Source organism: Salminus brasiliensis, chromosome 19, assembly GCF_030463535.1.
Source record: "Salminus brasiliensis chromosome 19, fSalBra1.hap2, whole genome shotgun sequence".
Lineage (NCBI taxonomy): Eukaryota > Metazoa > Chordata > Actinopteri > Characiformes > Bryconidae > Salminus > Salminus brasiliensis.
Window position 1 is genome coordinate 34,361,888 of NC_132896.1, and position 21,762 is coordinate 34,383,649.

At 42.1% G+C, this 21,762-nt stretch overlaps 1 protein-coding gene across 2 annotated transcripts in view; it reads left to right on the forward strand.

The window, feature by feature from the left end:
* lingo2 (leucine rich repeat and Ig domain containing 2) overlaps nucleotides 1–21,762 on the forward strand; it is a 367,687-nt gene that overhangs the window by 125,747 nt on the left and 220,178 nt on the right. For both annotated transcript variants that reach the window (XM_072663238.1, XM_072663239.1), the window contains one exon: nucleotides 2,225–2,359. The gene's annotated coding sequence lies outside the window, so the exon portion shown is untranslated. The remainder of the gene's footprint in view (nucleotides 1–2,224; nucleotides 2,360–21,762) is intronic.

Here is a 21,762-nt window from a genome sequence, read left to right on the forward strand (position 1 = left end):
ACTGAGACCAGGACCAAGACCAGGAATTATTTGCACACAGTAACAGAGGACATGTGAAAATCAGACACAACATTTGAGAACAAGAACCCAGATCAGCCGTGAAGCATGGATGTGGCAATGTCATGGTTTGGAGCTGCTTTTCTGCACTAGGGTCTGGAGAGTTTTCCAAAGTAGAATCCAATAGCAGTTCTTTATCGTACCAGAAGAAGTTTGAGGAAATGTGAGACCATCTGCTTAAAAAGTAAAGAGGAATCATCTCACAGCTGAGAGATTTCTGCCTGGAGGAGTGGGAAACCAGTCAGAGACTGATAGATCGTTATAGGAAATGTCTAACTGAAGCTATTTCCTCACAAGAAAAAAAACATTTCTATTAATAACATTTTACAAATGATTTTAAAAGATAAGAAAGTTTTATTGGTTTAGTTGAGTCTCAATATTGTGAAGATCAAATGCCGAAATGTCTGGGAATTGTACCCTTCTGTTGAGCAACAGTCCACAGGCATTCTTAGCGGAAACCGTCACTGCTGTCACTTCTTCTGTCAGGTGGAAAGGCACTTGTAAGGTGTTTTTCTAAAGAAGGATCTCTGCTGGCTTCAGGCAGACTGTCTTCTGCCTAGATTTATTTCCTGTAGGTTGAGAATACAGCATTTTGAAGGCAGCTCTGCCCTTTCTGTGTGTACATATCAGTTCTGTGGCATAGTCCGGGAGAGCATCTACGTGATCATTGTCAGAGAGGTAAAGGTCTCCTCCCCGGAAACCCAGCGGGCTTAGGAGCCTGTGGAATATCTTCGGTTTATCCCTCTGAGGTGGACAGTACTTTTCTGCTGAGATTCAACCTCAATCTCTCTCCGCCTGCCTCCAAAGCCCTCCAAAGACACCTAACGCTACTGAGAGCCCCGCAGTAATGACCTGCTCTGAGCCTGCAGAGACAACCATCAGCAAGGACTCTACAGATGCCGGGGGGACTGTAGAGTCTCTCTCTCTCTCACTCTTATTCTCTCTTTCTCTGGCTTTATCTCTCTCTCTCTCTCTCTCTCTCTCTCTCTCTCTCTCTCTCTCTCTCTCTCTCTTTCTTGGTTTCTCCCTGAAACAATCCTGAAGGTCCTTACCTTTAATTGGCACAGCCTCTAAAAAACCCTTATTTAATCTCTCAGAGAGGAACAGGCTCTTCTCTCCACTTTAGCAAAGTGCAAAAGGAAGGTTGACGAAGTGTTTAATGCTCTATTCGAGAGATGCTGGGAATCAGGAACTGGCATCTCCGTCCTTCATCTTCATCCATTCCATTCTAATGCATGTGTTGCCATGTAGCTCGTGGCTAGGGAAGTCCATCTCTCTGAATGGTTTGATATGTAAATTTCTTCACTGCAGGAAACTATCAATCCTCCATATTGAGTAGGAATGCTGGTGTGCGATTGGATGTCTCTGTCATTGCCATGTGCTATAATCTTCATAATCCAAAGGTTTGAAGGACTTTCCAAATCCATGCCTGAGCACCGGCCACATCAACACACACATGCACACACTCGGCTGGAAGTAAGTGGGATGCGTGATGTCTGCTTTTTTTGATCGATAACTCCCACATCCAGAAACTGATTGAAATAGATATTCACCAGCAAGTTGTTTCTCTCCGTAATGATCTCATTTCATATTCTCGCCTCAAACGGCTTCTCCATCCTTGATGCATGGTGAAAGTGGAGCACCTAGCCCACCCAGCCACGTCACCAGAGATTGATGATGTGGCGAGAACAGTAGGCAGTCAGTACCAGGAGGCGAAAGGGAATGGGTGTGGAAACTTACAGAGAAAGCCAATCCTTATCTACATTCCCCAGGTGGCTAAGTTCTTATGTGCCTTATTGTATTTTGCCTGTTTGCTACAAATTAGACAAAATGCACGGCTGCAGACCTACTCCGATCCATAAGCTTCAAGCAGGATCTCCACGAGAGAGCTGAGGAGTTCAGTTACAGTGCCAGGAGCTGTAAGAGCTTAATGAAGCAAAAGCAGAGCGCAGTCTGCTCCCAAAAAAAGAGCCATTTGCCAGCTGAAGCATTGTGCAGGATCGAGGCTCTGCATATGGTCTGAGGTCCCAACTCTGTCCTCAAATTGCTCATTCACCGCCCCCCCCCTTTGTACCCCAGCAGGGCTGGATGGCAGAAAGAACAGACATGTGCTTGTTGTGTCACGACATCCTTCACTAATATTCAGTGTTGTTTGTCTCATTTTCAGATCCAGACTTTGGGAATTCTATGCATCGGAACGCTGCTTGAGGAAATCGCAGAGGATTTTTCTCTGACAGAAAAACAGAAGTCAGCTTAACATTCGGCTTAACACAGGCACACCTGTTTTCTGAAGACCTACAAGGTAAGAATCCTAGCGTTCAGAATGAATGTAAGTGATTTGAGAGAGTTGACACTGGAGACTGATGTTGTCCTACCTGAGCTGACCCTCTGAGGCCAAGCTTTCCAACACTGGAACCTGAGGTTTTCAGGGGGCCATGACCATCAGGGGGAGCCTGTGAAAACTCGGCCCATAATACTTATTTGATAATAAAGTGTTTTAAATCTCTCTGCATGCAGAATGGACAGTTTACATACTGGTGTGGTTGGATAACAGCACTACCTGCCAGTGAGCTACCACATCATGTGGGAGACTGGGGTTTGAGTCCTGGTCTGGGTTACTATACTGTGCTACACCAATAAGAATTCTTGGGCAAGACTCCTAACACCACATTGGCCCACCTCTGTAGGTCCCTCTGGAAAAGAGCATCAGTTAAATGCCGTAAATGTAACATACTGGGTGCCAAGCATGAATCTGCTTGTTGGTCACATTCATATCCTTCCAGACTAAAATGTTGATTGCATACCATCATATTAAAATCTCTGTTTCGTATTATGGTCCACTGTCACTTGTTAAATAATCTAAAGAAGGCCATACACTTAAATTAAGCTTACTTGTAACATTTGCACTCAGATAAAGCACAGAAAGTTACCCTTGTTTTTATGTATATATATATATATATATATATATATATATATATATATATATATATATATAGTGCCTGATTATCAAGGATGAACTCACAATGCTCCCAGATAACCATGCCCCTGGGGTTGGCTGGCTGGTGCATTGCATTGTGAAAGTCATGTCTTCTTAAATGAAGCTTCTTGAGAGCAAAGCATAAATATGTGGAGTTTCTAACTGTGGTGAGGCGATTTAACCCATATTCAGAATGTGGACAGATACTGTGACTAAGGCTGATGTGTAAATGCAAGCTCTGTTCTGATTGGCTGAAACATTCATGTGGTGCACATATGACTGGAACATGGGGTAGGTTGGTTCCAGGTGGGCATGGGCTCTGGGTGGGTTTGTACATGTTCTTACTGGGACCCAGTTGGGCTTCCCAAATGTGGCCCATTGTTACAGACTGCCTTAATTAAACATGGGTACATGCTGATGAAAACGGGCAATTTTTGCAGGTACCATGTATGACTCTATAGCCTGGAAGAGTAAATTATGTGTTTTTAAAGTTTAACAATAAAAACATATTACTTTAAACAGCATTTTAATAAAAAGAGGGATTTTTTCTTTCACGATAGTGGTCCTTTTAGAATCATGGTCCTCAGAGGTACAATGGTCAGGATCTGTTTTGTCTTGAGAGACAATTCTGGCAGTTGCAACAAACAAAGGTGTCAATTGATGATGAATAAATCAATACCGATAAAACCCCAAGCCATCAATATCAGGCCAGTGTAATATATTGGCCAACTGATATATCGGTCAAGCTGCAGCAAAGTAAGAGTCTAAATATGGGTCCATATGTAGCCCCCTACTCTACGAGGGGTTAACTGACTTGTTTAAGGGTGTTTGTCTGACAGTTACTCGACATGCAGGGAGCTCATTTTCAAGCCGTGACTCAAAGGTTCATTCTGAGTCGACAAGACTGTGAAATCAGTCACAAATGAGGCGACAGAGTGGTGAGACCGAACGGCCGGCTGTGACCGTCCTTCTCCAGCCTGTGAAGGATGCGGAAGTGAAGCGCCGTTCCTCCTTCTTTCTGGCTCTCTCCCCGTGATCCACAGTGGCAGGGTGACATTTTCTCCCCAAAGGGCACGTAGAGAGATGAAATTACTCCCGGGTGTCAAGCATGTCATCTCAACATGTTTAAACGCCCGCTCTCAAATGCCAGCACCCGCTAACGGAACATGCAGCGAAGAAGTGTCCGGAAAGAACTGTTTCCTGTCACGTTTCTAGCTTGAAACTGAAAAGCTCGACAAAATGTATGCGCCAGCGTAGCCGAGGGACAGCGCTGACTGAGTGAGTGGCTGAGAAAGACAAAAAAAACCCAAAAACAAAATCTCGTTGCCAAGAGGCATAACAAAATTAGGGCCTCGGATTGTGAGTTTTTTTTTTCCCGTCCTTCCTCCTCGTTCTCCATCTGATCCTTGTGTTCATCCCTGCGTTTGTGTCCTAATATAGTCAAAGCTGAGTGCTCTCACACAAAACTCTCTCAGCCTCCTCAGTGAAGTGCCTCCACTCCAAAATCTTCCCTCCTAATTCAGCCTGGCTACAATTACACACAGACCTAGGTGGGAGGGGGAGAGGTAGTGTATGTGTGTGTGTGTGTGTGTGTATTTTGTGTACAGTTTCATACACTATCATGCAGCAGGAAAAGATGTACCTTGTAATATGTATTGTTATTCATATACAGGCATGGACTGGACAAAAGTATTGGGACACCTGCTTGTTTCTTTTCTTTTTTTTTCCTGCTGTCCAAAGTTTGAGGTCAAAATGTTAGATAATCACCACTGATCAGTCAACTGAAGATACTGCACCATCCATCATTCCAGAGCACTGCTCCACAGCTCAATGCTGGGGGGCTTTATACCCCTCTAGCCCATGTCTGGCATTATTAGGCAGCATGAAGCCAATAGGTTCATGATGTTGATCTGCTCCAGAAAGTCCTATTCTATTGGCAGTACTTCTTCTCTGCAGGGACTAGACAAGCTGTGTGTGTGGGCATTTGCACATCTGTGTCAGCAATGAGTGCAGCCTAATAAAGCCCCCCAGCATTTCCCTCCAGAAAGCCCCAGAAGGGGATAAAGCCCCCCAGCGTTTCCCACAGCGGACCTTATAAGGCCTATAATAACATGCCTCCAGTTTCAGTGGTGAGTGATAAGCATTAAGTGCATATATATATATATATATCGTTGCCAGGAGCACTTCCAGGGAATACCATTCAAAATACTTCAATGAAATATAATATGATAATATGACTGACATAATATGAATCTAGCAGATGTTCTTTAAATTGTGCCACATATTTTCGTAATAGTCAAAAATTTATTGGAAATGAATACATTTAAATGTTTCTCCTGTAAGAATGTAAAGAACAACTGCCATATTCGTATCAGGTCACACAGTCACAAAAAAAAAATAAAATAAATAAATAAATAAAAAACAGAAAAGATGGAGATACAAGGTTTTTTCCATGTATATTGTCACTGTCCAAAGAAAAAACAAATGTTTAAAATGGTGATTTTACAGCAGAAGCCAAAAATGGTCTTAACTCTGAATGAAAATCAACGCAATACAGGAGTTGAAGAGAAGAAGTACTGCCAATAGAATAGGACTCTCTGGAGCAGATGACCCTATTGGCTCCATGCTGCCTAATAATGCCAGGCGTGGGCTAGAGGGGTATAAAGCCCCCCAGCATTGAGCTGTGGAGCAGTGCTCTGGAATGATGGATGGTGCAGTATCTTTAGTTGACTGATCAGTGGTGATTATCATAACATTTTGACCTCAAACTTTGGACAGCAGGAAAAAAAAGAAGAAGAAAAGAAACAAGCAGGTGTCCCAATACTTTTGTCCAGTCCTTGCCTGCATATGAATAACAAGTAATCTAGAGCATTTCTATTGGTCCATTCAGCCAAAATTATTCACATAGTTTTATTTACACAGAAACAGCTACAGGGTTTAAACTATGGAGGAAAGTAAAAACAGACGGAAATGGAGATACATGCATTTCACTGGACAGCAGCGATATCTATACACCGTCATGAAATATACAGTGGGTTGAAAATCACTGAGACATGTAGTATATACTATACTGTAGAATAATATATAATAATATAATATTATATACAAATCATTCAGAGTAAATGAAGGTGTTTTGTCAGAAAGTAGCAGAGTGATCGTTACCCGGCGTCAAACGATGAGACACCTGAGCGGCGTCACCGTTACGTGACTTCCGTAGATTCACACTCCATCCTCTATTTTTCTCTCTCTGTATTCTGTCTCTCTCTCTCTCTCTCTCTCTCTCTCTCTCTCAACAGATGTTAATACTCCAAGGCTTTTGCTCAACATGCCCAAAAACAGCCGGCCTCTAATCTGCATTACAAATTGTCTTTTTTTTCTACCATTTTTTCCCCATTGTTTTTTACATTAGTTGCATAAGAAAATTTATTTTGCAATATTACACCCTGGCTGTGTTTTATTGGACCCAATATAAAGGCATGATTAAGCCATTAAAGACACATCTGCCATTTTTTTTTAATCTGGCAAGGACTGGCCTGCATATTGCGGTAGTGGAGCTGACGTTTTAATTAAGTCAGGCCTGTAAGAATGATTACGGGTGTAGGGAGCAGAGCTGAGCTGTTTGCCCGGCCGCGGAGGACGGATGGTCATGTCTATCTGTCTGAGGATGCTCTGTGCAGACGACGAGCCGTTTTTCTACTTCACTGGGAGCGGTTGCTATTCTCTCTCACATACACACGAAATGGCCACTTTATTAGAAACCCCAGCCTTGTGGATTTGAGCTTTGCTCCTTGGTAGCTCGTCCGTTGATGCGCAGTCTGTGTGAGCCATCGTCCAGCCCTTCTTTAGTGGTCATTTTCTGACTGCAGGGCTGCTCCTTTCTGGGGGAGTTTGGGGTGGTGGACCCACTCTCAGTCTAGCAGCGACACGGACGTGTGTAAAACCCCAGGAACACCGGCGGTTGTTGAGAACTACTTCATGCATTGAGAAGAGCTGTTTCTTTTTTTCCACTCAAAGGAATGTCTGATTAAAACATCCATCAGTCCATTTCTCACAAACACTTCAAAATCAGCCTCTCGTTCTTTTTTGCTGCGCAGTTGACGAGTTTATTGACGTCTTGATTTGCTTTAAAGCTGTGGTTTCAAGCTGTGTGGGGACGGTTCAGAGGAGCCAAATGAAGCCCAGAGTTGCTTATTTCTGTGCTGGTGCCACTTCTAAAGTAGATACACTTAAAGTTTTTAAAAGTTTGTGGACACCCCTTCTAATGAATGCATTCAGCTACTTTAGCTTGCACCTATTGCTGACACAGGTGTGCAAAAGCACACACACACACACAGCTTGTCTAGTCTCTGTGGAGAAGTATTACCAAAAGAATAGGACTCGCTGGAGCAGATAATAAACATCATGAAGCTATTGGCACCATGCTGCCTAAAAGGAATGGGCTAGTAGAGGGGTATAAAGCCCCCCAGCATTGAGGAGCTGTGGAGCAGTGGAAGAACTGTGGTCTCTGGAATGATGGTGGTGGAGCTCCATCCAGTACTTTTGGGATGAGTTGGGAAGTTGGGTGGGAATGAGGTTGGGAGGTAATCATCAAACATCTTGACCTCACTAATGCTCTCGTTGCTGAATGCTATCTATCAAATCCTCACAGCAATGCTCCTCCAAAATCAGTAAAAAGCCTTCTTCCCTGGATAGTAGAGACTCAGTTACTCCGACAAAAGCTGGACAAACTCTTTATAAAACCCTTGATTCAGAAGAAGCAATGAATGGGGTGTCTCAATACTTTTGTCCATATGCATCAAATGCAATACACTTTGCTTTAAAGGGTTACATTCATTTTACTTGGCAAAATACTTTGTGGATGATGAGAGAAACTCTGCCTCTACACGGGGGTCCTGACATTCAAAAGTTTGGGCGCTCCTTCTTTAAAGTACAGACCTTGTCACACTCTGGGCCATGCACTTACTGACTCTGCTGTATTTGTAAGAAATGCTCTATATCAGACAGCAGCCGGCTTAATAATTCACAGCAGTGTTATTTAAGTGTTCGTGGGTGGAGTGGGTAGGTGGCGGGGTGGGGTGGGGGTTTTGCAGTATCTGCAGTTGACTCAGAAGGTGTTAAAGTGCAAGATGAGAGATGCACCCCCCTGCTTCAGAGTGTGTGCTCGTCAAGAGACTCCAGCGCTGCTGCCACTTTGAAATGGAGGCCTGTGCGCCAGGCTGACAGCCAGGCCAGCCAGCGTGGAACGCAGGGACGACTGCATGATTGAAGAACTTTGTCCTTCAAATCCAAAGGTTTTTTTTTTTATATTTTACTTTATATATATTTTTTCTTTTCTGGAGGACGATAGAGAGACAGAGAGAGGCAGTGAAGAGAGAGAGAGAGAGAGAGAGAGAAAGAGAGGGGACCAAAGGCTCTGTCAGAGCACAGAGAAGCCATTTGAAAGGGAACTCGTTTGGAGCTCAGAATGAGAAAATCTCCGTCACAAAGCGAAGCTGGCACGCGTGTCCCCGCTATAAGCAGCCTGATGTGAAGGCTGTGTGAAGAGCTGCACATCCAGTGTTCCTCTACTTTCACGAGGTCTTTTCTCAGCGCCGTTTCTTGCTTTGTGTTTGCTGTGATCTCTTGACTTTGCCAAACGGGAAACACTGTGATTTAGCCAGAGCCCGAAGACAGACTTTACTTAAAGTAGTAGCGCGGATGTTCAGGGTTTTAAAAAATGGGTTCATTAAATGAACGTTTATGTGGTTCAGTTCAGCAAATATTTAATAGTACCTGGTTCACATTTATAATGATAATTGCTTATAGATTTTGATAATCAGTCATCAATTTTGTTTCTTCATATCATACCATAAATATAGTTAGATAGATAGATAGATAGATAGATAGATAGACAGGTAGATAGATAGATAGATAGATAGATAGATAGACAGGTAGATAGATAGATAGACCAACAGACAGGTAGATAGATAGATAGATAGAGATACTTTATTGACCCCAAAGTAAATTTAGCAGCCAGTAGCAATTATACAACACAGCACAGTACAATAATTACAATAATAACAATAAATATATGTAAAAAATATGCATTTGAACCAACCGGAGATCAAAGGCAGTGCAGTTATAAAGAATAATTGTTGAATAATATGCAAGAGGAGCGGGTAGATAGAGATAGATGACAATGCTGAATAAATATGTGTATATATTGGTAATAAAGTAAAGTGTCAGTAAAGTGTCCAGGAGTGCAGATTAATCCTGTGATTAAACATAAGAGACTCTATCCCCATCCATTATTTATTAATAGTAATAATAACAGTATAATTGTCTAATATTGTCTTGGTTTTGAGTCTTTGTTCAAACTTGCATCACGTATCAGTAACTATCAAATGATCAAAATCTCTATTAAATAATAAACACATTGCAGGAGTTCAACGTTTAGCACACTGGACAGCTCCGGCTGTTGAGCTGAGAATGTCTGTTCATGCTTTCAGCACCATAGACAGCTCAACCACTACTGAGTTTCTGTGTTAAATGAAGTGATGTTTACTGAAACAGCTCTGTACAGATGTGCTTGAGCTTTTTGAGAGTGCCCTAAATGTAAAAAAAAGGTTCTCCAAGGGCTCTTTAGTAAAGGCAGTGGTACTGTATAGAACTATGACAACTCAAAGTACCCAAAGGATACTTTGCAATGGTTTCCTTACCTGGCTAATAGAGTCCTTTAGGCATATAGAACTTTATATACATATATAGGTTTCCAAAGGGGCTCCACCAGTGCAGCATAGTCACTCAGCTGACTTAGCCAATCAGCTGACCTGTGCCGGCCAGCTTCACAAATTGTTGTTGCTTGGGAGTGATGAGGGGAAAGACCACCATCTACCCACCACCATCTACCCACCCAACTGTGCTCTCTCAGGCTCCGGCTGCTGATGGCGAAGCAGCATGACCTTGGATTCGAACTTATGATCCTCGGGCTGTACTGTCAGCAGCTTGCTGTGCTGAGCCTTTCGATGCCCCCACTATATACTATATAGAACCCTTTATGCTTAGAATTTAGCTAAGAAACATTACTTTTTCCATTCTGTGTAATAATAAGCAAAGTAATTGTGGTAATTACAGTTTGAGGGAAGTAATTAGTCATTTGCAATAAGTGCCTACCCCAGCCCTGGTGGCTATTTAGTGTGTAGTATATCTGTGTGTATACATCGATGTGAAGACATTTAATATGCAAGAGGAGCGGGTAGATAGAGATAGATGACAATGCTGAATAAATATGTGTATATATTGGTAATAAAGTAAAGTGTCAGTAAAGTGTCCAGGAGTGCAGATTAATCCTGTGATTAAACATAAGAGACTCTATCCCCATCCATTATTTATTAATAGTAATAATAACAGTATAATTGTCTAATATTGTCTTGGTTTTGAGTCTTTGTTCAAACTTGCATCACTTATCAGTAACTATCAAATGATCAAAATCTCTATTAAATAATAAACACATTGCAGGAGTTCAACGTTTAGCACTCTGGACAGCTCCGGCTGTTGAGCTGAGAATGTCTGTTCATGCTTTCAGCACCATAGACAGCTCAACCACTACTGAGTTTCTGTGTTAAATGAAGTGATGTTTACTGAATTCAGTGGAGAAGTATGGTTTAAGAACTGAAGACGTTATGTCCTAGAGATGTCTCAAAGGGGAGCTTTAAAACATTGATGATATGTTTGCAGTTGTGGCTCTAGCACATTACACATCGACTGTGAAGGTAAGGTACAGTCTGTGAGCATTATTTGGAAAATATAATATGCATATATATTACAGACTGGCTTATAATGAGTCCAATCCTTGGTCAAAAAGGGAATTATACAATCAATGCACAGAAAAGATAATGCTATGTAAGTAGGCTGTTAGAATTCTAAGCAAATCGGAATGCATCCCCCACAGCCAAAGCATTCGTTGTGTCAGAAAACACTAGAATAAAATATAGGAATGTCCAGGTGTCCTGGCTTGAGTTACATACATATTCAGTGCCTATACTTAAACACAAAATTATTGGGTGAATTCAACAATACTCTGTATTTGCCACCAGAGTACAGATGGCCTGCACTGTTTAAGTGCTTCATTTGTTCAGAGCAGGACCATTTAAGCCCATTTATGTAACATCCTATTATGTACTTAACTCTCTGGCTTGGCTCCAGAACAATAAAGATGACTGAAGCGAACCAGACCTCAAAAGCACGTGTTGCAATGTACTACTTTTTCAGGAGTACCCTGTTTACCCACATCACTCAGAAGGGGAGTACACTGGGGTTTCTTTCTATAGTAAAGACTGCATAATCATTTTAACACAGTCCTTATATCAATGCAGATTTATATAGAAGGACCATAATATTTGAGTGTTTGAAATTTGAAACACAGAAACAAACTATTAAACCCTTTTTTTATTACAAGTTTGACCAATTTGTAAACTCATTTTAAATAAATGTTTTGTTTAAGTATTAAATATAAACATTACATGACCCAGTGGAGAGCCCTGTGGGACACCATTAGCAGACAATAAGGAGTATGTTGTAAGCTCCCATCTGCTATGTACCATGCTCCCCCAGATACTTGTAGAGCCAGTTAACAAACCAGATGCACTGTTGTGAGAAATAAAGATGAAGCAGAGAATTGCTGTTATTTTGTTTGTTATTTTGTTTGTTCAACCTGAAGTGGAAACATCTGAGATAGTTGATGGTTCACTGCATTCGCAAAAGATTGAATGGGAGTTTGTGTGGTTCATTGGGGCGTTGATTTACTTAGTGTCTAGTTTGGATTGATAGAGTTTTCTGGATTCCACACATTTTGGTTTCGAGGCATCATTTAAAATGGATTGCACTAATGATTAGTGACTGTGATTAGTAGAGGTCTTCAAAAGCACCACCTTTCATTTTTTGCAGAACCTTTTAAGGGACAAATCTTTAGCATAACCATGTCCTAAAATAGGTGTTGAGTAAAGAAAGTTTAAAGAATCGACACGCTATGTAAATGTTCTGTAGATTGCTATACACAAATCTCTTCAAGCACAGTTGTCTGGGGGGCCAACAGTGGTTCTTCAATGGCATCACTTAAAAAAAACTTCCCTCTTCCTGATTTTCATTCAGAAACAGCTCTGTACAGATGTGCTTGAGCTTTTTGAGAGTACCCTAAATGTAAAAAAAGGTTCTTTAGTAAAGGCAGTGGTACTGTATAGAACTATGACAACTCAAAGTACCCAAAGGATACTTTGCAATGGTTTCCTTACCTGGCTAATAGAGTCCTTTAGGCATATAGAACTTTATATACATATATAGGGTTCCAAAGGGGCTCCCTGACTTAGCCAATCAGCTGACCTGCCGGCCAGCTTCACAAATTGTATTTGCTTGGGAGTGATGAGGGGAAAGACCACCATATACCCACCCAGATGGCCAATTGTGCTCTCTCAGGCTCCGGCTGCTGATGGCGAAGCAGCATGACCTTGGATTCGAACTTGTGATCCTTGGGCTGTACTGTCAGCAGCTTGCTGTGCTGAGCCTTTCGATGCCCCCACTATATACTATATAGAACCCTTTATGCTTAGAATTTAGCTAAGAAACATTACTTTTTTCCATTCTGTGTAATAATAAGCAAAGTAATTGCGGTAATTACAGTTTGAGGGAAGTAATTAGTCATTTGCAATAAGTTCCTACCCCAGCCCTGGTGGCTATTCAGTGTGTGGTATATCTGTGTGTATACATCGATGTGAAGACATTTTCTGTATTTGTCAAGCATTGCTCCAAAAGAAAAAGACTCCTAAGTAGTGAGTACATTAGTTTCTAATTCTAAACACAGAAAACAAGCATCAATTAAGCCTTTGAAAAGCACACACAAATGCACAGTCAGTTTGGAAATGAATGCATCTCGTTTGCTTTGTGCAGTCTGGCATACTGTGTTTGTAGCATCCAGCTTTGCCAATAAAAAGTGGCATAATTACAGGGAAGAGAAACAAGAGCAAAGAAGATACGCAGAATTAACAGCTAAGAAAACAGGCCTAGACTAAGAGAACACTGTCAAATATTTTGTTTGTGTTCATCTTTATTTTTATTTTTTTTGTAACAAAGCACTGAGTCAATAAAAGCTGAACTTCATTCGGCCCCCTTTGGCAACAGCTGGGGTCGTATCGCGAGCTCACTTTACAGCCCGCCATTAAAGTCCGCCCAGCACTGCTAATCACTAGCATGTGTATTTTATTACCACACCCACTTGCAAAAAACATTTCTGGTAAAATAAGAGAGAGCACAGGAGTCTGAATCACAGGGAAAATGGCTTTCATTGTCACTCCTGGCAGATCAGCCGATAACTCCGCAAGTGATGTTTACAGAGTCGTGAAAGCATTAAAGAGGGACTGTTGCAGGTAATTAATTCATCAATAATCACTGAGCTCTCCAGGATGAGTGGAGTGTGGACTTCATAGTATATCATGTTTATCAATAGTAGTTGAGTTGGGTCAGCATGCCGTGAGCTGCTGATTATTTTGTATTGGCTTGCTGTTATGCTTGAGGCTTGATTCTTAAAGAGCTGATATCATGGGGAATTTTTGCATTATACACATACACTTTACACCGTGAATCCCCCACTTTAAGCTGCACCCATTGCTGACATAGATGTGCAAAAACACACACAGCTTGTCTAGTCCCTGTAGAGAAGTACTGCCAATAGAATAGGACTCTCTGGGACAGATAAATATCATGAACCTATTGGCACCATGCTGCCTAATAATGCCAGGTGTGGGCTATAGAGGGATATAATAAACCCCCCAGCATTGAGCTGTGGAGCAGTGGAAGAACTGTGTTCTCTGGAATGATGGATGGTGGAGCTCCATCCAGTATGGGATGATGAGGTGGCATGGTGATCATTCAGCTCACTAGTGCTTTTGTTGCTGAATGCAATCAACGCAATCCTCACAGCAATGCTTCTCCAAAATCCAGTAGAAAACCTTAGACCTAACAGTAGAGACAGTTACTAAGCTGGCTAAACTCTTTTTAATGCCCTTAGTTTCAGAAGAAACAATCAATGGACTGGTGTCCCAATACCTCTGTACAGATCGTGTATGTGGTCATCAATGTGATGTCATAGAAAACTGGACTCATCCGACCCGACCATGTTCTCCTACCATTCCAAGATCCAGTTTCAATGCTTGTGTATCCATTGTAAATGCGTTTGATGATGGACAGGGTTAGCACTTCCCCAGGTAAATAATGGACACCTACATAGTCATTGGTCATTGGTTATCCACATACCTGGTCATCTACGTGATATATCTATAAACAGAACTAATCAGACCAGGCCACCTCCTTCCCTCAGTTCAATGGCCAGTTCCAAAGTTGTTGGACGGGGATCAGGACTTTCCCATGTAAATGATTGACACCTACCTGGTCACCTTCTTCCCTTGTTCCGAAGTCCAGAACCATTGATTGTGTGTCAAATATATGTGCTTTCTCTATTGTATACATATGCAATGGCATTTGCTTTATCATTTGCTATATAATAATGTTCTGGCTTATCGGTGCATGTGATGTCACAAAAAGCAAAGGGTGTTTCAGCCCAGACTGCTTCTTGAATGAGGGGCAATACATGGCAGCCAATCTGAACAGAGGTCGTTTACATACATACGTTTAAAAGTTCAGTAATTCTCAGGGATATGTGCAATTTCTGGAGATCAAAAGAGGTTAGAAAATGGATAAAGTGGATCTCAGGGGGGAAACTATATGATAAATGTAGGAGACGGCCTCGGCGAGGCCTATTGTATTTGTACTGTAGCACCACACAAGACACATGAGTTTCCCGGTGACAAAGCATTCGTATAGAGGTCCAGTGTTATGAAGCCATAATTACATTGCTGTTCAATATCTTTATATTTATGGACAAAACACAAAGGCTACCAACATTTCTATCTCTTCATGTGAGTACCCTCCCCCCTCGCCTTCAGGCACTACCCCATCCTTATTTCTCTCCCCGTGCAATTATATTTTTTCAAGCAAGCTGGCCTTTTCTGACAGGTGTGAATTGAGCAGGTAATTGTATATATATTTTTTGCACACTGCTTTTAGTGTGCCTCATCTCCCAGCGCCGCTGAGTTTCTTTTGTTTCCATTAGCCAGAACACAGTGCATTACAGCCTCCATTATCACACAGCCAGCAAACTCCAGGGCTGGGTGGACAACACGCACACACATACACACACATTTTTTCACATATAAACACACAGAGATGAGGACTGGAACATCTACAGCAGTGATCTTCATACTAACAGGCTGCAGTATGTGCTGCTTAGTCTTGCTTCAATGCATCTGAATGTAATTCCAGATGCCCAGTGCTTTCATAAATAGTGTGAGGTGATGTTTTAATGTAATAAATGCATGTAAGTACAAGCGTGCATTTTGTATTTATATTTATATACATGGACAGGTTAATAGTAGGGTCAGCCTCATCTTCAATAATATCGTAACTGCAGTGAGAAGGCTTAAAGAAGGCTTTTTTATGTCAAAAATAAATACGTCATTTATGACAATCTACACATTTAGTGTGACTAAAGTATTGGGACACCAACTCATTTATTATTTCTTCTGAAAGAGATCATTCATTTGTTGAAGAGACTCTCTCTGTCTCTCTGCTGTCCAGGGAAGGCTTTCAATTAGATTTAGGAAAATTGAAGTCATGACTGATTGCATTCGACAATTTATCCTACCTTATCTCCAGCTCACCAACTTAAAGTCTTAAAAGTACTAGATGGAGCTCCTCCACCATCATTCCAGAGAACACATGTCTTCCACTGCTCCACAGCTCAATGCTGGGGGGTCTTTATAGCCCTCTAGCCCACGCCTGGTATTAGAGAGTCCTATTCTATTGGCAGTACTTCTCTACAGGGACTAGGCAAGCTGTATGTGTGCATTTGCACATCTGTGTCAATGGGTGCAGATTAAAGTAGCTGGGCTTGTGTCTTGAATCTCTGGAATTTGGTTCTGAGTGAACCACATCATCATCAGTGTCTGAGGGACAGGTCTGAGGCACGTTTTGAGGATTAGTTGAAAGTCAGATCTCAAGTCACACTTTGGGGTGTGAGTCTGAGTCATGTCTTTGGGTCTGATTCAGTTTTGATTTATTGAAGTCCAAGTCAAGTCTTGAGAGTCTTCCCAGTACATTTTGAGTCTTAATCGAGTTGCTGGGTGAATCCAACTTCAGTCTTTTGGGTTTAAATCTGAATCAGATCTTAAGTCTTAGTTGTTTGAGTCCAAGTCTCCCAAGTTTGAGTCGAGTCTTGAGTCTCCAGAGTTTGAGTCCGAATTGAGGATTGGGTCTGTGGGGCTTAAATTCGACCTGAGTCTTGAGTCTTTTGGGTTTAAATCTGAGTCAGATCTTGAGTCTTAGCTGTTTGAGTCCAAGTCTCCAGAGTTTGAGTCTAAATTGAGGACTGTGTCTGTGGAGTTTGACTCCGACTTGAGTCTTGAGTCTTTTGGGTTTAAATCTGAGTCAGATCTTGAGTCATAGTTGTTTGAGTCAAAGTCTCCCAGGTTTGGGTTTGAGTCAAGTCTTGAGTCTCCAGACTCCAAATTGAGGTCTGGGGTCTGTGGGGCTTGAGTCCGACTTGAGTCTTGAGTCTTTTGGGTTTAAATCTGAGTCCGATCCTGAGTCTTAGTTTGAGTCTAAGTCTCCCAGGTTTGAGTTTGAGTCGAGTCTTGAGTCTCCAGAGTCCAAATTGAGGATTGGGTCTGTGGGGCTTGAGTCTGACTTGAGTCCTGGGTCTCTGGGTTGCATGTTGACTTTTTAATCAATGCAAACCCCATTGTGATAGACATTGTGATAGTCTTTGGGATACAAGTGCCAGCCTATTTTCTCAAAATACAGAAGCTGCAACTGTCGCATTATACAAAAGCACTAACTTCAAACAACAAGCCTTTTATTATTTGAGAATCTTCACTTCAAAAGGCAGAAGTGAAACGTTTTATGTGGTAAAACAGTGTTCAAAGGAAACTGACAGAACCACTTAATATGGTTGGTTAGTCTGTATACATGCACCATCTACATCATATAGTCGATTATCACGGTTTCCCTGCACTGAACACCCATCGACTGAAACGTCATTTACAATAGATCAATGGGCAGCAGCTGAATTCCACGAGTAAACAATTATACAGGACTGTTCAGTCTGGTATATACCAGGTGGGAGGGGTTTTATGTCACATCTCCTCTTTGCTCCTCCTCCTCCTCTTTCAGCTACCTTACTGTTCAGCATGAAGCTTTATATCCAACCCCCTCTCGCTCGATAACTCAATCTGCAGCCCTTATCTCACAGCATGAGCCATGATTTAGCATCCAGGAGGGGCCGTGTTTTTCTTCTCCGCGTCTCACACACTCACCCCGAGGCTTCAGGAAAATATGGAGGAGGGCCATCCCTGATATCAAAGCCAGATTACAATGGAGACAGACGTTAATAAGCAGCCCCGGCGTCCGGCATTAAAAGAGGCTTTATTGATAGAGAGTGTCGAGGGGGAGGTGAGACATATTGTGTCTCGAATAAAAGCAGCACGTAAAAAGGGCCTTCCTGGGGGCGGATAAAAAGACAGGCTGGTCTGGCCCTTATTGACTTTGGCTTCGCTATTGTCCCTCTGTCCCAATTTTCACAGCGGCTAGGTGGCAGCCGTGCAAACACTGGACGAAATGAGTCTACAATAAACAAGACCAGGGGGCTGAAGACCAGGTTTCTTAATATGCTCAATATGTGGTTTTCAGCTTTCCGTTGCCCAAGATGGGTTCGGATTGGCCAGTATAATACACTGTAGTTAGCTTGTGCAATGCAGTGGAGTTTTAGACAGGCCATTTAGCAATGCTTTTAGGGTGGCATGGGTTAGAATGTGGAGCCAATTGCATGAATCCATGAACCCAACCTGCCTTGTTTCAACAGTCCGGGCTGGTGGTGGTGGTGCAACAGTGTGGGGATTGGTTTCTTAGCACACTTTGGGCTTGAATGGGATACCAATCAGTCATTGCTTGAATGCCACAGACTACATCTTGCTACTTCTCGCTGCCCATGGTCCATGGTCATTCCTTCATAGCCACAGCTGACCCAATGACCCAAACAGGCTGGCTTCAGGAAGCGGTCCATTTGCCATGGAAACAAGGCCGGGCTCTTTTGTGAGAAACAACACCTGTAATCCTGTTATTTATTTATTTATTTATTTATTTATTCTTTTCTGGGCTAAATGATGTGGATCCCTGTACATTTCCAGTCTGAATGCATTTCAGCGTGATTCCATTTACCCTGTACGCTAATCTGCAGGTGAGCAGTATTACAGCACAGCCGTGGATGTCTTCTCTGTGTTATTTGAATCTGTTCCTCCAAGATCATACAAGCCTCTCCTTTTTGTAGTGTATGCTATTTATAGCGGGTGTCTCTCCGTCTCCTCGACAGTCAGCCCAAATCATCTGAGTCAGAATCTCTCTCTGCCGCCCCGTTTGGCCCGTTTGGCCTCCGTCAGTTTGGCCCGTTTGGCCTTTGGATCAGTTTCTTAGCACACTTTGGACTGTTAATACCAATCAGTCATTGCAAGAATGCCACAGACTACATCTTGCTACTTCTCGCTGCCCATTGTCCATGGTCATTCCTTCGTAGCCACAGCTGACCCATATTCTAACAGCTACTTCCAGGATGATGACACAGCAAAAACATCTCAAACTGGTTTCAGGAACATTACAACGAGTTCAGAGTTTTTCGCCGGCATTCCCAGTCTCTGGGAACCCCGTAAAACACCTTCGGCATGAGGTAGAGCATGTTCCTAAAACATCTGCATGAATTATGTGAAGCACCCCCAGCATAGTCTAGATTTGCCGGCCTTAATTTCATTCATGACAGCTCACTTTGTTCGCTCACGTACAACCAGAAGAGGCAGCATCCCTTTTTCCGGTCTTCCTGTACTGTAAGTTACGGTTTTCCATAGCAGGGGGGTGTGAGCTAGTGCCTGTTAAGTAAGATTGAGTGCAGGTGCTCAGAGAGGAGATTGCTTTCAGGAAAAGGGCGTTTTGTCTCCTAAATAGATCTTTATCGTGGGCTGGCTGGATTTATTCCTTACATCTTCATGCATTTTTCATTAACGGCCGTCCTGGGAGTGTTTGCACCTGCCCATAAAGCAGTCCACCTTGATGCATGCAGGGGATTGGTGAAATTAGAGTGATACATTCCCAAAATCACAGCCGTGCAGATCAGCGTCAGCATTTCTGTCACTCAGCTCACAGAGTCTGCTCTTTTTTACTGTCATCACCTGCAGACAGATCGCTCTTTAAGAGCTCTTGTCGTGCACTACATTGCTGTTTACAGACGTAGCATGAAGGCAGGTCTGAGAGTGATGTCACTTTGTTGTATTTTTCTTGGACTCTCATTCATAACTGACTTGTTGGAAGTCCTCAGTCTTAGAGATGCATGGACTTCCAGAAGAACACCATAATGTATGCCTAGACTTGGAGATATTAGCATTAACCCCTCAATAAACACTCCTATACACTAGCATATGAGATATTAGTCCATACACACCTCAATAAACACTCCTATACACTAGAATAGGAGATATTAGTCCATAAACACCTCAATACACACTCCTATAGACTAGAATAGGAGATATTAGTCTATAAACACCTCAATACACACTCCTATACACTAGAATAGGAGATATTAGTCCATAAACACCTCAATAAACACTCCTATACACTAGAGTAGGAGATATTAGTCCATACACACCTCAATAAACACTCCTATACACTAGAATAGGAGATATTAGTCCATACACACCTCAATAAACACTTCTATACACTAGAATAGGAGATATTAGTCCATACACACCTCAATAAACACTTCTATACACTAGAATAGGAGATATTAGTCCATACACACCTCAATAAACATTCTTATACACTAGAATAGGAGATATTAGTCCATACACACCTCAATAAACACTTCTATACACTAGAATAGGCGATATTAGTCCATAAACACCTCAGTAAACACTCCTATACACTAGAATAGGAGATATTAGTCCATACACACCTCAATAAACACTTCTATACACTAGAATAGGAGATATTAGTCCATACACACCTCAATAAACATTCTTATACACTAGAATAGGAGATATTAGTCCATACACACCTCAATAAACACTTCTATACACTAGAATAGGAGATATTAGTCCATAAACACCTCAGTAAACACTCCTATACACTAGAATAGGAGATATTAGTCCATACACACCTCAGTAAACACTCCTATACACTAGAATAGGAGATATTAGTCCATACACACCTCAATAAACACTCCTATACACTAGAATAGGAGATATTAGTCCATACACACCTCAATAAACACTCCTATACACTAGAATAGGAGATATTAGTCTATAAACATCTCAATAAACACTCCTATACACTAGAATAGGAGATATTAGTCCATACACACCTCAATAAACACTCCTATACACTAGAATAGGAGATATTAGTCCATACACACCTCAATAAACACTCCTATACACTAGAATAGGAGATATTAGTCCATAAACACCTCAATAAACACTCCTATACACTAGAATAGGAGATATTAGTCCATAAACACCTCAATAAACACTCCTATACACTAGAATAGGAGATATTAGTGCATACACACCTTAATAAACACTTATAATAAACACAGGAATAGGTCACAGAACTGAAAGACACTGTGGAATTTGGACTCCAGTTTCAGGCACACTTGGTTTAAGCAGGCTAGCAGCAGTTAACAGCTTTGAGCTCTGAATGAACCTGAAGCTTTGCAATAATCCCCAACAAACTGCAAACGATAAACACTGTATAAACACATAAATAAAGACGGCAGGCTGCAAACGACTCTGGGGAATCTGCAGCCGAAGACTACAACAATGATCTCCCACTGCAGTTACCGCACACGCAACGGGTGAATGACCCAAACAGGCCGGCTGCAGGAAGCGGTCCATTTGCCATGGAAACAAGGCCGGGCTCTTTTGTGAGAAACTACACCTGTAATCCTGTTATTTATTTATTTATTTATTTATTTCCTCTTCCCTGCGCCAAACGATGTGGATCCCTGTACATTTCCAGTCTGAATGCATTTCAGCGTGATTCCATTTACCCTGTACGCTAATCTGCAGGCGAGCAGTATTACAGCACAGCCGTGGATGTCTTCTCTGTGTTATTTGAATCTGTTCCTCCAAGATCATACAAGCCTCTCCTTTTTGTAGTGTATGCTATTTATAGCGGGTGTCTCTCCGTCTCCTCGACAGTCAGCCCAAATCATCTGAGTCAGAATCTCTCTCTGCCGCCCCGTTTGGTCCGTTTGGCCTCCGTCAGTTTGGCCCGTTTGGCCTTTTCTTTTCCAGAACATGAAGCTGTTATTTACAGATTAATTTTTTTTCTCCATTTATTTTCTGTCACTCGCAATTCTGTTTTATCACACGCCTGTGTGTTCTCATGTCAGTCCAGGTGTTGAGAGGCTTTAGTGAGTGTGTGTGTGTGTGTGTGTGTGTGTGTGTGTGTGTGTGTGTGAGTGTGTGTGTGTGTGTGTGTGTGTGTGAGTGTGTGTGTGTGGGAGTGTGTGTGTGAGTGTGTGTGTGTGTGGGGGGGGGGGGGGGGGTGTGTGTGTGATAATTCTCAGAATGCGTTTCTCTCTCTCTCTCTCTCTCTCTGTATCT